Below are 12361 nucleotides of genomic sequence, written 5' to 3' on the forward strand. Positions count from 1 at the left end.
TATCTAAAGACCAGGGGTTCTTTTTTTAATTATTTTTTTTATTGTTTAAAATATTATATATGTCCCCTTTTTCCCCCCATTGACTCCTCTCCAGCCTGCCCCAGCCCTTCCCCTCCCCCCCCCCTCCCCCCCCCCCCCCCCAGGTCTTCAGCACCTTATTGTCAGGATTAAATACAAGGTCTTTAGTTGATAACCTCCCACCCACACATCCTCTCCCTCCGCCCCCTTTCCTCAAGATCAAGGGTTCTCAACAAGGATTTTAATGAGTAGCCCCACCCTACCCTGGGGGAGTTAGAAGAATCTCACCTACTTCGGAAAGTTGAAGGCTCCAGGGCTCAGTCCTTGAACCATGTCTTTGGAGGATTCTCATGGCTTTAAATATCACTTATACAGTAACAATTCCCACATTTATATCCTGAACTCCAGTTTCATACATACAACTATGTATTGACATTTCATTTGAAAATTTAACATGTTGCAAAACAGTGATTTCAGATCTTCCTCCCCGCTCTCCCTATTACTCTGTGGTCTACCCAAAATTACTAAGTGCTAATTGTTCTATTATTTAGTGATCAGGCTCTATCTACACTTTGGAGTCATCCTTGACTCCTCTTCACATCTGAAGACTCTAGCTCAGACACAAGTAAAAAAAATCTGCCATTTGTCACCACCTCCACTATTACCACCCATCCAAGTCACCGTGACCTTTAACCTAGGAAAATGCAACAGCCAATAGGTCTCGTTTCTGCCCTTGCTGCAAGCAGACAACATAGCAATCAGAAAGATCCTTTTAAACACAAGTCAGATCAGTTTATTCTCATTCAAAGTAAAAACTAAAGTTCTTACAAAGTCCTACAAGGCCATATGCCACTTGGCCCCATTCTGACCTGATTATTTACTTCTCTTGCCCCTTGCTCACTCAGTCCCAGCCAAACTAGCTGCCTCAGGGACGTTGTGGTTGCTCTGATGGCTCTTTCCACTACATCCATACTGCACCCTTCTTCATCACTTTCAGGTCTCTGCCCAACTATCGTCTCTTCTAAGGCCACCACTGCAATTTCCTATGCACACCACCAGCATTCCCCTTCACTGCTTTATTTCTCTCTCTCTAGCACTTCTCACTACATGCTATATATTTTAATTAATTTTTATACTGTCTTCCCTCCTCCCACCAAGGTGAACTTCATGATGGCAGGGATTTTTATTGTCTTGTTCATTGTTCTGTTTGTTTACTTTTTGCTTAGTGCCTGTTTCATAACAGGCACTCATTTGTTAAACTGATAAAGCTAACCTACACTCGAAGTGCACACGTTATTCTAAAAACTTATAACTATATAATACTATCCTGTTAATTTCCCCCCACTTTTAATCAAATATGAGAATTTGATTCTCATATTTGAGAATCAAAGCACAGCTTTAAATCTAGTACAAAATTCTGAAATTCCCCTCAACTACTACACTCAACCCAACATCTTTACTTTCAAATTCAAAATTCAACCAACAACTCCTATGGAAATCACAAATAATTCAGTTCAGATCAGAGTTCCCACGGTCCTCAAAACTTGAGATTTATCAAGTGAATTCTGAAAGGTCTTGTAAGTTCAGTGCTGTATGATGGTGTCTGGATTCTGATTCTTGATGAAGACCTGCTGTGCCCCCCTCCCCCGCCCAATAAAAATCTAGAACCAACCCAGTTTCCCCAGGTTCCTCAAGTCCTTGAGGTATGACTTGAAAATAATCCAAAGTATAAATTAAAGTTCGTGAGAATACTCTGCCATCAGAAAATGGCTTTGATTAAAATGAGACTTGAATGAATGCCGTTGAGAAAGTAAGTTGGAGGAAATACCCACCGGATTCAGACAGAATTGAACTGCCTGTGAAATGTTTGATTTAAACAACTGTTCCACGAAAAGTGCAGGTTTTAAACGAAACTCTAGAGCCTGGGCTTCCTAGCTTAGCAAAGGACAGACAGACGCATTCCCCGAGAGCGAGCGCACAGGCTACACCCTCCGGCCAGCCCCACCTCCCCGCGAGCAGCCACCTTCACCACCGCCGCCGTCCGAGGGAGCGCTCCGCTAGCCCGCCATTCGCCCCTCCTTCTACCACACCTACCTGGCATCTCCCCAGCCCTCCTCCTTCGGGCATTTCTTCATTCTGGGGGACGGGGGACACACACACACATACACACACTGACAAACACCCTACCAGAAGCGCCGGCTCCTCCTTCCCGGTTTTCCGCACCGGCGAAGACGATCGGTCCCCGGCTCCGGCCCGCCGGCGGCGCAGGGTTACTTGACACACAGTCCCGCAGAGACGCGCGAGCCCGGAGTCCCCAGAGGCCGCGCAGCCGCAGAAAGTACCGGCGAGGTGGTCGGAGCCGAGCCCCTGCTGCACTTCCGCCCTCCGCGATCCCGCAAATACCACCGGCAGCGCCGCGGAGCCCTGGAAGCCCACCCCGAGTCCGGTTACCCAGGGCGCCCGGAGATGACGTCACGGGACCCCACGTGGCCCGCCCTCCGCCCTCCGCCCTCGGAGTTCAGCCCGGCCCGGAGAGGAGGCCGGAGCCGCGCTAGCGCATGCGCAGACGGAGCGAGCGCAGGCGTGTGGGGTCAAAGCCCTGGCAAGTTCACAGCTCCTCGCTTGGAACGGAGCCTCGCGCCTTTCGCGTAGTCATCGCCGTTTGGGAGGTTAACGTGACAGTTCTGTAAGAGCAGAGAGTTTCAAAAATACTGAGGCACTGCCTCACTGGAGCTTGCTGGCAGCCTCCCTCTCCTGCCTTCGCAGAATAATTTTAATAGGACACTGGTTTTCGGAGTGTTTTTATATCTATTTTCTCTTTGTTCTTCTAAACTTTGTCACAGCCACAGCAGAGGTTAATGACCGCATTTAACACAAGGCTAAAATATGTGAATACTCAAGTCCTTCCGTCCACCCACAAGTGTACGTCTATAGCTTCCTGTTTCTGAAAATAAGCAATTGGTAACTTATTCCTAAAGAGTGTCTGAATTAGATCTATCCAGAAGCTTTACCAGATATTTAACGTTTTTCTCTTAATTAAGCTTGCCAAAATATGGTTAAGTAAATACTGTGCTGAGACCCAAAATAGGTTCCTGATAATTGGAAAAATTAGGTAAATCCTAGCTGTAGCCACAGGATTCTTTTTGAAAGACCATCTCTTCTCGGAAGTTGACTAGTCCAATAATTGTCAAACGGCAAATCATAACCCAATGGTGGTGGGTCATCAAATCAAGTTAGGAAGTCATGACTAGCATTTTTTTTTATGTTTTTAAAAAAATTTTTTTGAGAGACAGAGAAACATCGATTTGTTGTTCCACTTATTTATGCATCCACTGGTTGCTTCTTGTATGTGCCCTGATTGGAGATGGAACCCAAAATATTGAAGTATTGAATGATGCTCTGACCAACTGAGCTACCTGGCCAGGGCCTTTTTAGCTATAATGATAGATTTTTATTCACGTTGTCATTGTCATTTAAACATTTCTTGAGGTCACATATTATATGCTTGGTAAAGTGAAAATAGCTCTTAACAGCAAAGAAAATTTGAATATGTATTTTAAGGTCACAATTTGGAACACGTTCCCTATAACTACCATGTCATGTACCATATATAATTCTATCACTGTTACAGATGAAATGTGGGTTCCTATTGAAAATATTGTGTTATATGACTATAGGATTACAGTTCCTCAGAACTTTTTATCTTCCTGTCTACACAAATGGATTCTATAGGAGTGTATTAAAGCAATATGTCAAATAGTATATTTCCAAAGACTATTTGACATATTGCTTTAATACACTCCTATAGATATATATATATTCATTTATGTTTCACTTTTTGATTCCAATAAATTAATATTATTTTAAAATTTTAAAAATTAGATTATTTGACTCTTCCCATATGAATATCTATATATATAAAAGGCTAATATGCAAAGTGTCCCCTCGGGAGTTTGACCAGGAGATTGGGAGTTTGATCGCTCTCCATGATGTGTGCTGACCACCAGGGGGCGGCGTGGGACGAAGGAAGGCCCCAGCAGGCAGCTGGAGAGCCCCAATCTGCCCTGATGGCCAGCTTGGCCTAGGGACCCTACCCGTGCACGAATTTCATGCACCAGACCTCTAGTATTTCTATAAAAAGCTTTTATTAAAAAACTGGGACAAATAAACCAGGCAGTTTTCAATCTGTTTTTCAATGAGTACAAAAGAAAAATAGTCTGGGAAGTATAAAAGTTATGAGGAAGTCTTTTGTGAAAACCTTTAACAGCCTGACTCTTGAAACAGCAAAATAAATCCTTGCAATAATACGTTGTTGTCACCAGACATAAAGCTCAATGCTCCCCACCCAGCAAGTCCAGTTAACAGCACCCTCAATGAAGTAACAATGTTTCCCAATAGGAAACCTCTGGTCATCTCTAGAGATCTTGCGAAAGCCTAAAAAAGTTCTCAATACAAAATTATTTCAATTTGGCAAAAAAACAACACCCACTTTCTAAACCTTTCTTCTTTAAAAAAAAAAAATATTTTTTTTAAATTAATTTTAGAGAGGAAGGGAGAGGGAGAGAGAAACAGAAACATCAGTGATGAGAGAGAATCATGGATCGGCTGCCTGCAATCCAGGCATGTGTCCTGACCAGGAATTGAACTGTGACTTCCTGGTTCATAGAATGATGCTCAACCACTGAGCACACTGGCCAGGCCTAAATCTTTTCAATACTGATAAAATCTCTTTCAAATTCATTTTCCTCTCCTTCACATTCTGCCCTTGAATCATAAGATGGTGCAGCATAGCATAGCTGAAGACATGGGCTCTTAAACCCCGTATCTGACTTCCATTACCTGTGTGGCCACAGGCAAAATTATTCAACCAAGACTGACTACATAATTCGCCATGGTCAGTGCAAAATGAAAATGAGGCCCTTTGTTAAGAAAAAGAATTTCAAGATGGCGACAGCATAGCATTATATCAAGCACTGTGCGATTGAACAGGTCACTGGCCCAAGAACCTGGCTGTTATGTAACTTCTCCAAGTCTCCACCTCACCGTTTTTCTTGAGGTAAAATGAGTAGAATGATAGTACCTGCTTCATAGACTTGTGGTGAAGATTATGTGGAATGATGCTCATGAAGCATTTATCAGAGTTCTTGGCACATAGTGCACTCTCAATAAATGGGAGCTGTTGTTTTTATGTCCTTTATTAGACTCTGTGCCTCCTCTCCCTCTCACCAACCCATTTTGCAATCTGCTGCCAGAGCAATCTTCTTTAGCACAGTTCTAATTATGCCCCTGCCCTGGTTTTACTAAAACCAATCCTCACTGCCTACATAAAAAAAAAAAAATCTAAATTTCTTGGTCTAATCCTAACCCAGTTTACCAGCTTCATCACCCATCACCTGTCTGGCTCTCTGGTCTCTGTCTGACCTCACTCACACCCTGTGCCCTGGCTTACCCTGTTCCTCTGTTGGAAATGCCCTGTCCCCAGAGCTGTAGGGAAAATACAGGAATCAAAGTCACAGTTCTGCCTTAGAGCTGCACAGCCTAGACTGGAAAACAGAATATTACACAGAGATTTAGCAACAATGCAAGACAGGACAAAAAGAGTGATCAGGAGAAAAAATGTCATAAAAGTTCAGAAGAAGTAGAAGTCATGACTGAAAGAGCACTTTTTTTTTAGAGCATTTCATTTCATAGTTTATTAATGGTTACTATATTATGCATGGACCACATGTTATTATGTTTCAAAACCCATAGTTCCATGGATTCTTTTTCAAAAATAAAACTCATACTTTTTAAGTAATTAAATGCTAAACTTAAGAGAGGGGCAATATATATATTATTAATTAACTTTATTTTTCAGAGCAGTTTTAGGTTCACAGCAAAATTGGGCAGAAAGTCGGAGAGTTCCCATACACTCTATCTCCACATACATAACCTTTTCCATACCATATCCTGAACTGTATCATTTGTTACAATCGATGAACCTACATTGACACTTTGTAATCACCTAAAGTCCATAGTCTACCTTAGAGTTCCTATTCCATGAGTTTAGCCAAATCTGTGATGTCATGTATTCACCATTCCAGAATCGTCCAGAGTGGTTCCACTGCCCTGGAAACCCACTGTGCTCCGCCTATTCATCTCCGGCTGCTTCCACACCTTGGCAACCACTGATACTTTTATGTCTCCATAGTTTTGCCTTTTCCAGAATCATATAGTTGAAAGCATAAAGTATGTAGCCTTTGCAGAGTGGCTTTTTTCACCTAATAGCATGCATTTAAGTTTCTGTTATGTCTTTCAGGGTGCAACGTGGGTTTTTTTGTGTGTGTGTTTATTTTTGAAATATATTTTTATTGATTTCAGAGAGGAATGGGGAGAGAGAGAGAGACAGACAGACAGACAGACAGACAAAGAGAGAGAGAGAGAGAGAGAGAGAGAGAGAGAGAGAGAGAGAACATCAATGATGAGAGAGAAACAATGATTAGCTGCCTCCTGCACGTCCCCCACTGAGGATCGAGCCCACAACCAGGCATGTGCCCTTGACCAGAATTGAACCTGGGACCCTCTCGTCCACAGGCCAACACTCTATCCACTGAGCCAAACAGGCTAGGGGCTAAATACAATGTAAAATTTTTTAATGAAAAATACAATTACACAGCTGAATATTTAGATGAGTTCTCCTTTTTTACTTTAAAATATACCAATTGAAATTTAATACAGACTTTTATCAACAACTCTATTGGGGGACCTTTCTGTGGATAATTTGCCCACATATATTAATTGTCAAAATTGCCATCCCAGGAATGGTATGATCCTCAAGGCTCCCTAAATTTTAGAAATAAGCAAAATGGTTTAGAACAACCGAGTTTTTTTAAAAAAATTAAGGTATTTGGTTTATCTAATAAAAAAAAATCTGTCATAGAATAACTGTTGAATTTTTGAAAAGCCCATTTTATAATCAGTACCTTTTCGCATTCACCTCCCAATCTGATGATACAGTGAGCCCATATCTTTCTTCCTTAGTGCTATCACTGCCACAAACATGACATGGTTTAGTCTTCATATTTTTCTAAACACTACAAGTGAAACTCTGTAACTGTGTTTCTAAGACGCTTTGAAGGACTGGCATGATTTTAAGAGGCTGAGAGGAAAAAGAAAGGTATAGATATTTTAGGAAAGGAATACAAAATAATCAAAAGCATGGATGAAATACTTATGTTCATGCTAGGGTGTTACAAGTGGATTTTATTCCAAAAATGTAAGATACTATGTCAGGAAGTTAGGACGTTCACCATATATAATACAATTTATTTATACAGCTAACACATGCACAGCATACTATGTCCTGGGCACAATTCTAGAACATTTTTCTAGTATCAACCAGAGTCTCAATATGCATACAATTAGGAGGTCCTCTTTAGAAAGCACTTATACTCACAAATAACTTACAAATACAAAATTAGGTGATCTTAGAAAGGACCCATGCTAGTGACAGGTCTTGAAAGTTTAGCTGCACGGTAACTGCTTCTGTTTCTAGCCATCGCGAGACTGAAGACGTAACCTTCAGGCAGCTTGACTCTGCACAGGTCTCAGGTTCCAAGACTGCTTCTGGCCCATGATCTAATCTTCTCCACAGAAAAACAGTTCATCTGGGTTGTATTGCCATTAAGGCAAAGGGCAACATTAAATAGGAACCTTTCATATTCTGCCGGTCACACATTACTATTCACCATTTATGCACCTGATTTTATTCACTGCCTTATTCTAGGCAGGTTTTCTGATAGTCTTTTCACCCACTAACCATAATATAACATTTCTGTATTCCTGGAAGACAGATACAATAAAGTAAATTTCTCCACCACCCCTCCCCCTACCCTTTCCCACTGTTCTCACAGAGTAGTGTGCTCATTCACTTAATAGGCTTTTATGTGCAAAGCTATGCAAGGCACTCAAGATACTAAGATGCATCCTATGTAATAAAAGGCTAAATGCAAATTGTCCCCTCGGGAGTTCGACCGGGAGACCGGGAGTTCAATCGCTGGCTATGACATCTGCTGACCACCCAGGGGATGGCACAGAACTTGGCGGGGGACCAGTGTCGGTGGCAGGGTGCTGAGGGAGCGAGGGAAGGAGGAGGCGGAAAGGCTGGGAGGTGGGGAACCTGATCGGCCCTGATGGCCAGCCAGGCCTAGGGACCCTACCCCTGCATGAATTTCATGCACCAGCCCTCTAGTCATAAATAATTCCTTCCTCAAGGAACTCACATTCCAGTGTGGCAGAGAACTGATAAGTAAGCAGATGACTGCAATAGTCCCTCATAGGCTGTCACAGAACCATGTACTGCCATGGGAACCTAGCTTCAAGAACAACTAGCAGAGAACATTTTGATGATTGCCAGATGGGAGGAGGGTGGAGGGGCTGGGTGAAAAAGGTGAAGGGATTATGAAGTACAAATTGGTAGTTAACAAAATAGTCACGGGGATGTAAAGTACATTATAGAAAATATAGTCAATAATACTATAATAATTATGTATGGTGCCAGATGGGTACTAGACTTAACGAAGTGACAACTTTGTAAACTATACAAATGTCTAACCACAATGCTATACACCTGAAACTAATATAATATTGAGTATCAACTGTAACTTAAGTAATGTATTTTTTTTAAAGAGCAACTAAGTGCTTACAGCTCTTTTTGAATTTATCTAATAGGTCTTCCTGTCTTTATTGAAAAGCCCCCCAAAATAAAAAATATAAAATAAACAAATAAATAAATAAGAGCAACTAGTAACGATGTATAAAAGAAATCTGACCCTGGCTGGTGTGGCTCAGTGGTTGAGCATTGACCCATGAATCAGGAGGTCACAATTCGATTCCTGGTCAGGACACATGCCCAGGTTTCAGGCTCAAACCCCAGTAGGAGACATGCTGGAGGCAATCAATCAATGATTCTTTCTCATCATTGATGTTTCTATCTCTCCCTTTCCCTGTTCCTCTAAAAATCAATAAAAAACATATTTTTAAAAATTACCTATAATAATAATGACTAATAGTTATATTATTAATTTTCATATCATTGCTTTTACCTCCTTGTGATTGGATTCCCTCACCTGTTTTCATGTTAATTTATTAATTAATTAAAGCTTTCCTAAAGTGTCTTCTATTTACCAGATCTCACATATAATAGTCATCATTTTTTGGCAACTATTTTGGGTCTGTGTTTTTGACTGCAGATAGCAGAATAGTCAACCAAAAAAGAGAAGTATTATTGTACATATTAGAAGAAGTCTAGAGGTAGGTGTCTAGGGCTGGATAGTGGCTCCATGATGGCATATTATCCCAGGATGCTTCTATCTTCCTGCCCCATCATCCTTTTGGCCATAAGATGAATTTGGTTTCTTTGGCATAACATTCATTACCCAGGAGGGAAGAAGAAAAGAAGATGTAAAGGAAGGAAACCAAGGACTTCTTCCTTTCAAAGGTTTACTATTGTATTTAAGAAGGAAAACCTTCCCCAGGGACATGCACCTGTATTCCCACTGGTCAATATAGTGTCAAATGACCTTTCCCTGTTGGAAGAGACACAGGGTATCAAGTATTTTTAGTTGGGTACATTTCTCACCTCAAATATAATCAGGGTAATTGTTGTGGAGCGGATGCGAGTGAATGACCACTGGAGCCCAGACCAAATTAAAATTTAGGGAGCCTTTATTAGCCGGGCGGCCGGGCGGCCAGACGACCCAGCGACTGCTCTGCCATTCTCCAAGCAGGGAGACCAGAGAGCAGCAGCGACCCTTTGTGTAGGACCGCTTTTAAGCACATTAACCACATCCGGTTTTTGCAGAACAAGTAACCCAAGACAAAACAGTTTTTCCCAAGCAACGTCAGGATCATGCCAATGACGACCATGTTATTCACAGGGTCATCCTCTTCTTCAGAAAGCTGACAGTGTTCTATGAAAGAAGGCTACATGCTGGGAAGGGTCCATGAGACCATATCTCAAGGCCTGGCCTGGTGTCAGCACTGACATCTCCATCTGGGGCATAGTCCATGACCTCTCTGCAAGCATGCTCAAAAATTCCCACTCTCCAACAGTAATGTTTTGAAGAATGGGGAAAGGATAGTGGGGTGGACAAATAGCCATGTCTGCTACAAAATCTCCTCATTTACATCTACTTTTTTAAAATAAATCTTTATTGTGCAGATTATTAAAATTGTTCCTCTTTTTTACCCTCATAGCTCCCCTCCACCCGGTTCCCACCCCACCCTCTGCCCTTATCCCTCCACCACTGTCCTCATCCATAGGTGTACAATTTTTGTCCAGTCTCTTCCCGCACCCCCCACTCCCCTTTCCACCTGAGTATTGTCAGTCCACTCCCTTTCTATGCCCCTGATTCTATTATATGCACCAGTTTATTCTGTTCATCAGAGTTTTTATTCACTAGATTTTTAGATTCACTTGTTGATAGATATGTATTTGTTGTTCATAATTTTTATCTTTACTTTTTTCTTCTTCTTCCACTTCTTAAAGAATACCTTTCAGCATTTCATATAATACTGGTTTCATGGTGATGAACTCCTTTAGCTTTTTCTTATCTGTGAAGCTCTTTATCTGACCTTCAATTCTGAATGATAGCTTTGCTGGGTAGAGTAATCTTGGTTGTAGGTTCTTGCTATTCATCACTTTGAATATTTCTTGCCATTCCCGTCTGGCCTGCATAATTTCTGTTGAGAAATCAGCTGACAGTCATATGGGTGCTCCCTGGTAGGTAACTAACTGTTCTTCTCTTGCTGCTTTTAATATTCTCTCTTTGTCTTTTGCTCTTGGCATTTTAATTATGATGTGTCTTGGTGTGGTCCTCTTTGGATTTCTTTTGTTTGGGGTTCTGTGCGCTTCCTGGACTTGTAAGTCTATTTCTTTCACCAGGTGGAGGAAGTTTTATTTCTGTCATTATTTCTTTAAATAGATTTTCAGTATCTTGCTCTCTCTCTTCTTCTGGTACTCCCATAATACTGATGTTGGTACGCTTGAAGTTGTCCCAGAGGCTCCTTACACTATCTTCATATTTTTGGATTTTTTTTTTCTTTTTGCTTTTCTGGTTGGGTGTTTTTTGCTTCTTTTTATTTCAAACCTTTGACTTGATTCTTATGATCCTCTAGTCTGCTGTTGGATCTCTGTATATTATTTTTTATTTCAGTCAGTGTATGCTTAATTTCTAGTTGGTCCTTTTTCATATCCTCAAGGGTCTCGCTAAATTTATTGGCCTTTTCTAGAAAATTCTTGTAAAACCTTATAACTGTGGTTTTGAACTCTATATCCAGTTGTTTGCTTTCCTCCATTTCTTTCATTTGTGACCTGTTTTTTTGCCTCCGCATTTTGGCTGCTTCCCTGAGTTGATAGAGTGGCTTTGTGTGCTAGGTGTCCTATAGGGCCCAGTGGCTCAGCCTCCCCAGTTACCTGAGGTGGACACTCTTGGTGCACCCCTTTGTGGGCTGTGTGCACAGTCTTGTTGTAGTTAAGCCTTGATTGTTGTTGGTATCACTGGGAGGAATTGACCTCCAGGCCAATTGGCTGTGAGGATCATCTGTGTCTATGATGGGAGAATATCTGTGCTGGAGACACCCTTATGAGACAAGACTTGCATCAGTGGGGCTTTGGTGCTCACTGAGTCTGCCCACTGAGTGTGTCCCTTATGGATCTGAGGAGTTGTAATCTGGATGGTCCCACTCTGACCCCTGGGTACACTGCTCTTGGATCTCTAAGAAGGTGCTAATTTAATCTCTGTCTGAGGCCACCCAGCAGGAGCTACGGAGAGATCTGCAGATTCCTCTTCTTTGTTTGGGGTTTGGAGGTGCCCAGATGAGGCCCAGCTGTGAAGCAATGTAAGCTGCTGCGGGGCCTTGGGCCTTCTTTTAGATGTTCTGGGTCTCACTGACTCAGCTGTAGGTAAGTTTAAAATTCAAAGGACCAGGCCATTCATATGCAAAAGCCACTGCACTCAGCTTGGATGGGGCGGAGTCTCATGGTGGAGCAAACAGCTATGGCTTCATGGGGCAGGATCACAGGGTGGGGCAAACAGCGATGGCTTCCCGTCAGCCCTTCCCTAAGAGGCCCCTGGTTCTCAGTGTCCCATGGTAATCACTGCAAGAACCTCTGAAAGAAAGCCACCCTCGAGTTTCGCCCGCTGCCAGACAGTCCAGTTTCTCCCCGTATGAGTCTGGGTTCCCAGAGTCTCGCCCAGAACTGGAGTTCAGAGCAGTCGAGAGCTTTTGTCTCCCTCCTGATTGAGAAAGCCTGCCATGTACTCAGTTGCCAGCCCTCTCCGCGTGTGCGCACGCCTGCGCC

General features: G+C 42.3%; 1 protein-coding gene and 1 non-coding gene across 6 annotated transcripts in view; one reads left to right on the forward strand and one right to left on the reverse strand.

Moving 5' to 3' along the window:
* The window catches only part of ATG5 (autophagy related 5), a 122778-nt gene extending 120273 nt beyond the window's left edge, over window positions 1–2505 (reverse strand). For 3 of the 5 annotated variants that reach the window (XR_008557226.1, XM_008155160.3, XM_054722050.1), the window contains exon 1: window positions 2206–2505. The gene's annotated coding sequence lies outside the window, so the exon portion shown is untranslated. Of the gene's footprint in view, window positions 1–1850; window positions 1873–2112; window positions 2136–2205 lie in introns of those variants that run through there. The other 2 variants (XM_054722051.1, XM_028139394.2) reach the window with 2 other exon arrangements.
* Window positions 2506–8692: 6187 nt separating this feature from the next.
* Window positions 8693–8755, forward strand: LOC114231139 (U7 small nuclear RNA). The gene has a single exon (XR_003617115.1). It is a non-coding gene; the product is annotated as a U7 small nuclear RNA (small nuclear RNA).
* The last annotated feature ends 3606 nt before the right edge of the window (window positions 8756–12361 follow it).

Source organism: Eptesicus fuscus, chromosome 10, assembly GCF_027574615.1.
Source record: "Eptesicus fuscus isolate TK198812 chromosome 10, DD_ASM_mEF_20220401, whole genome shotgun sequence".
Classification (NCBI taxonomy): domain Eukaryota; kingdom Metazoa; phylum Chordata; class Mammalia; order Chiroptera; family Vespertilionidae; genus Eptesicus; species Eptesicus fuscus.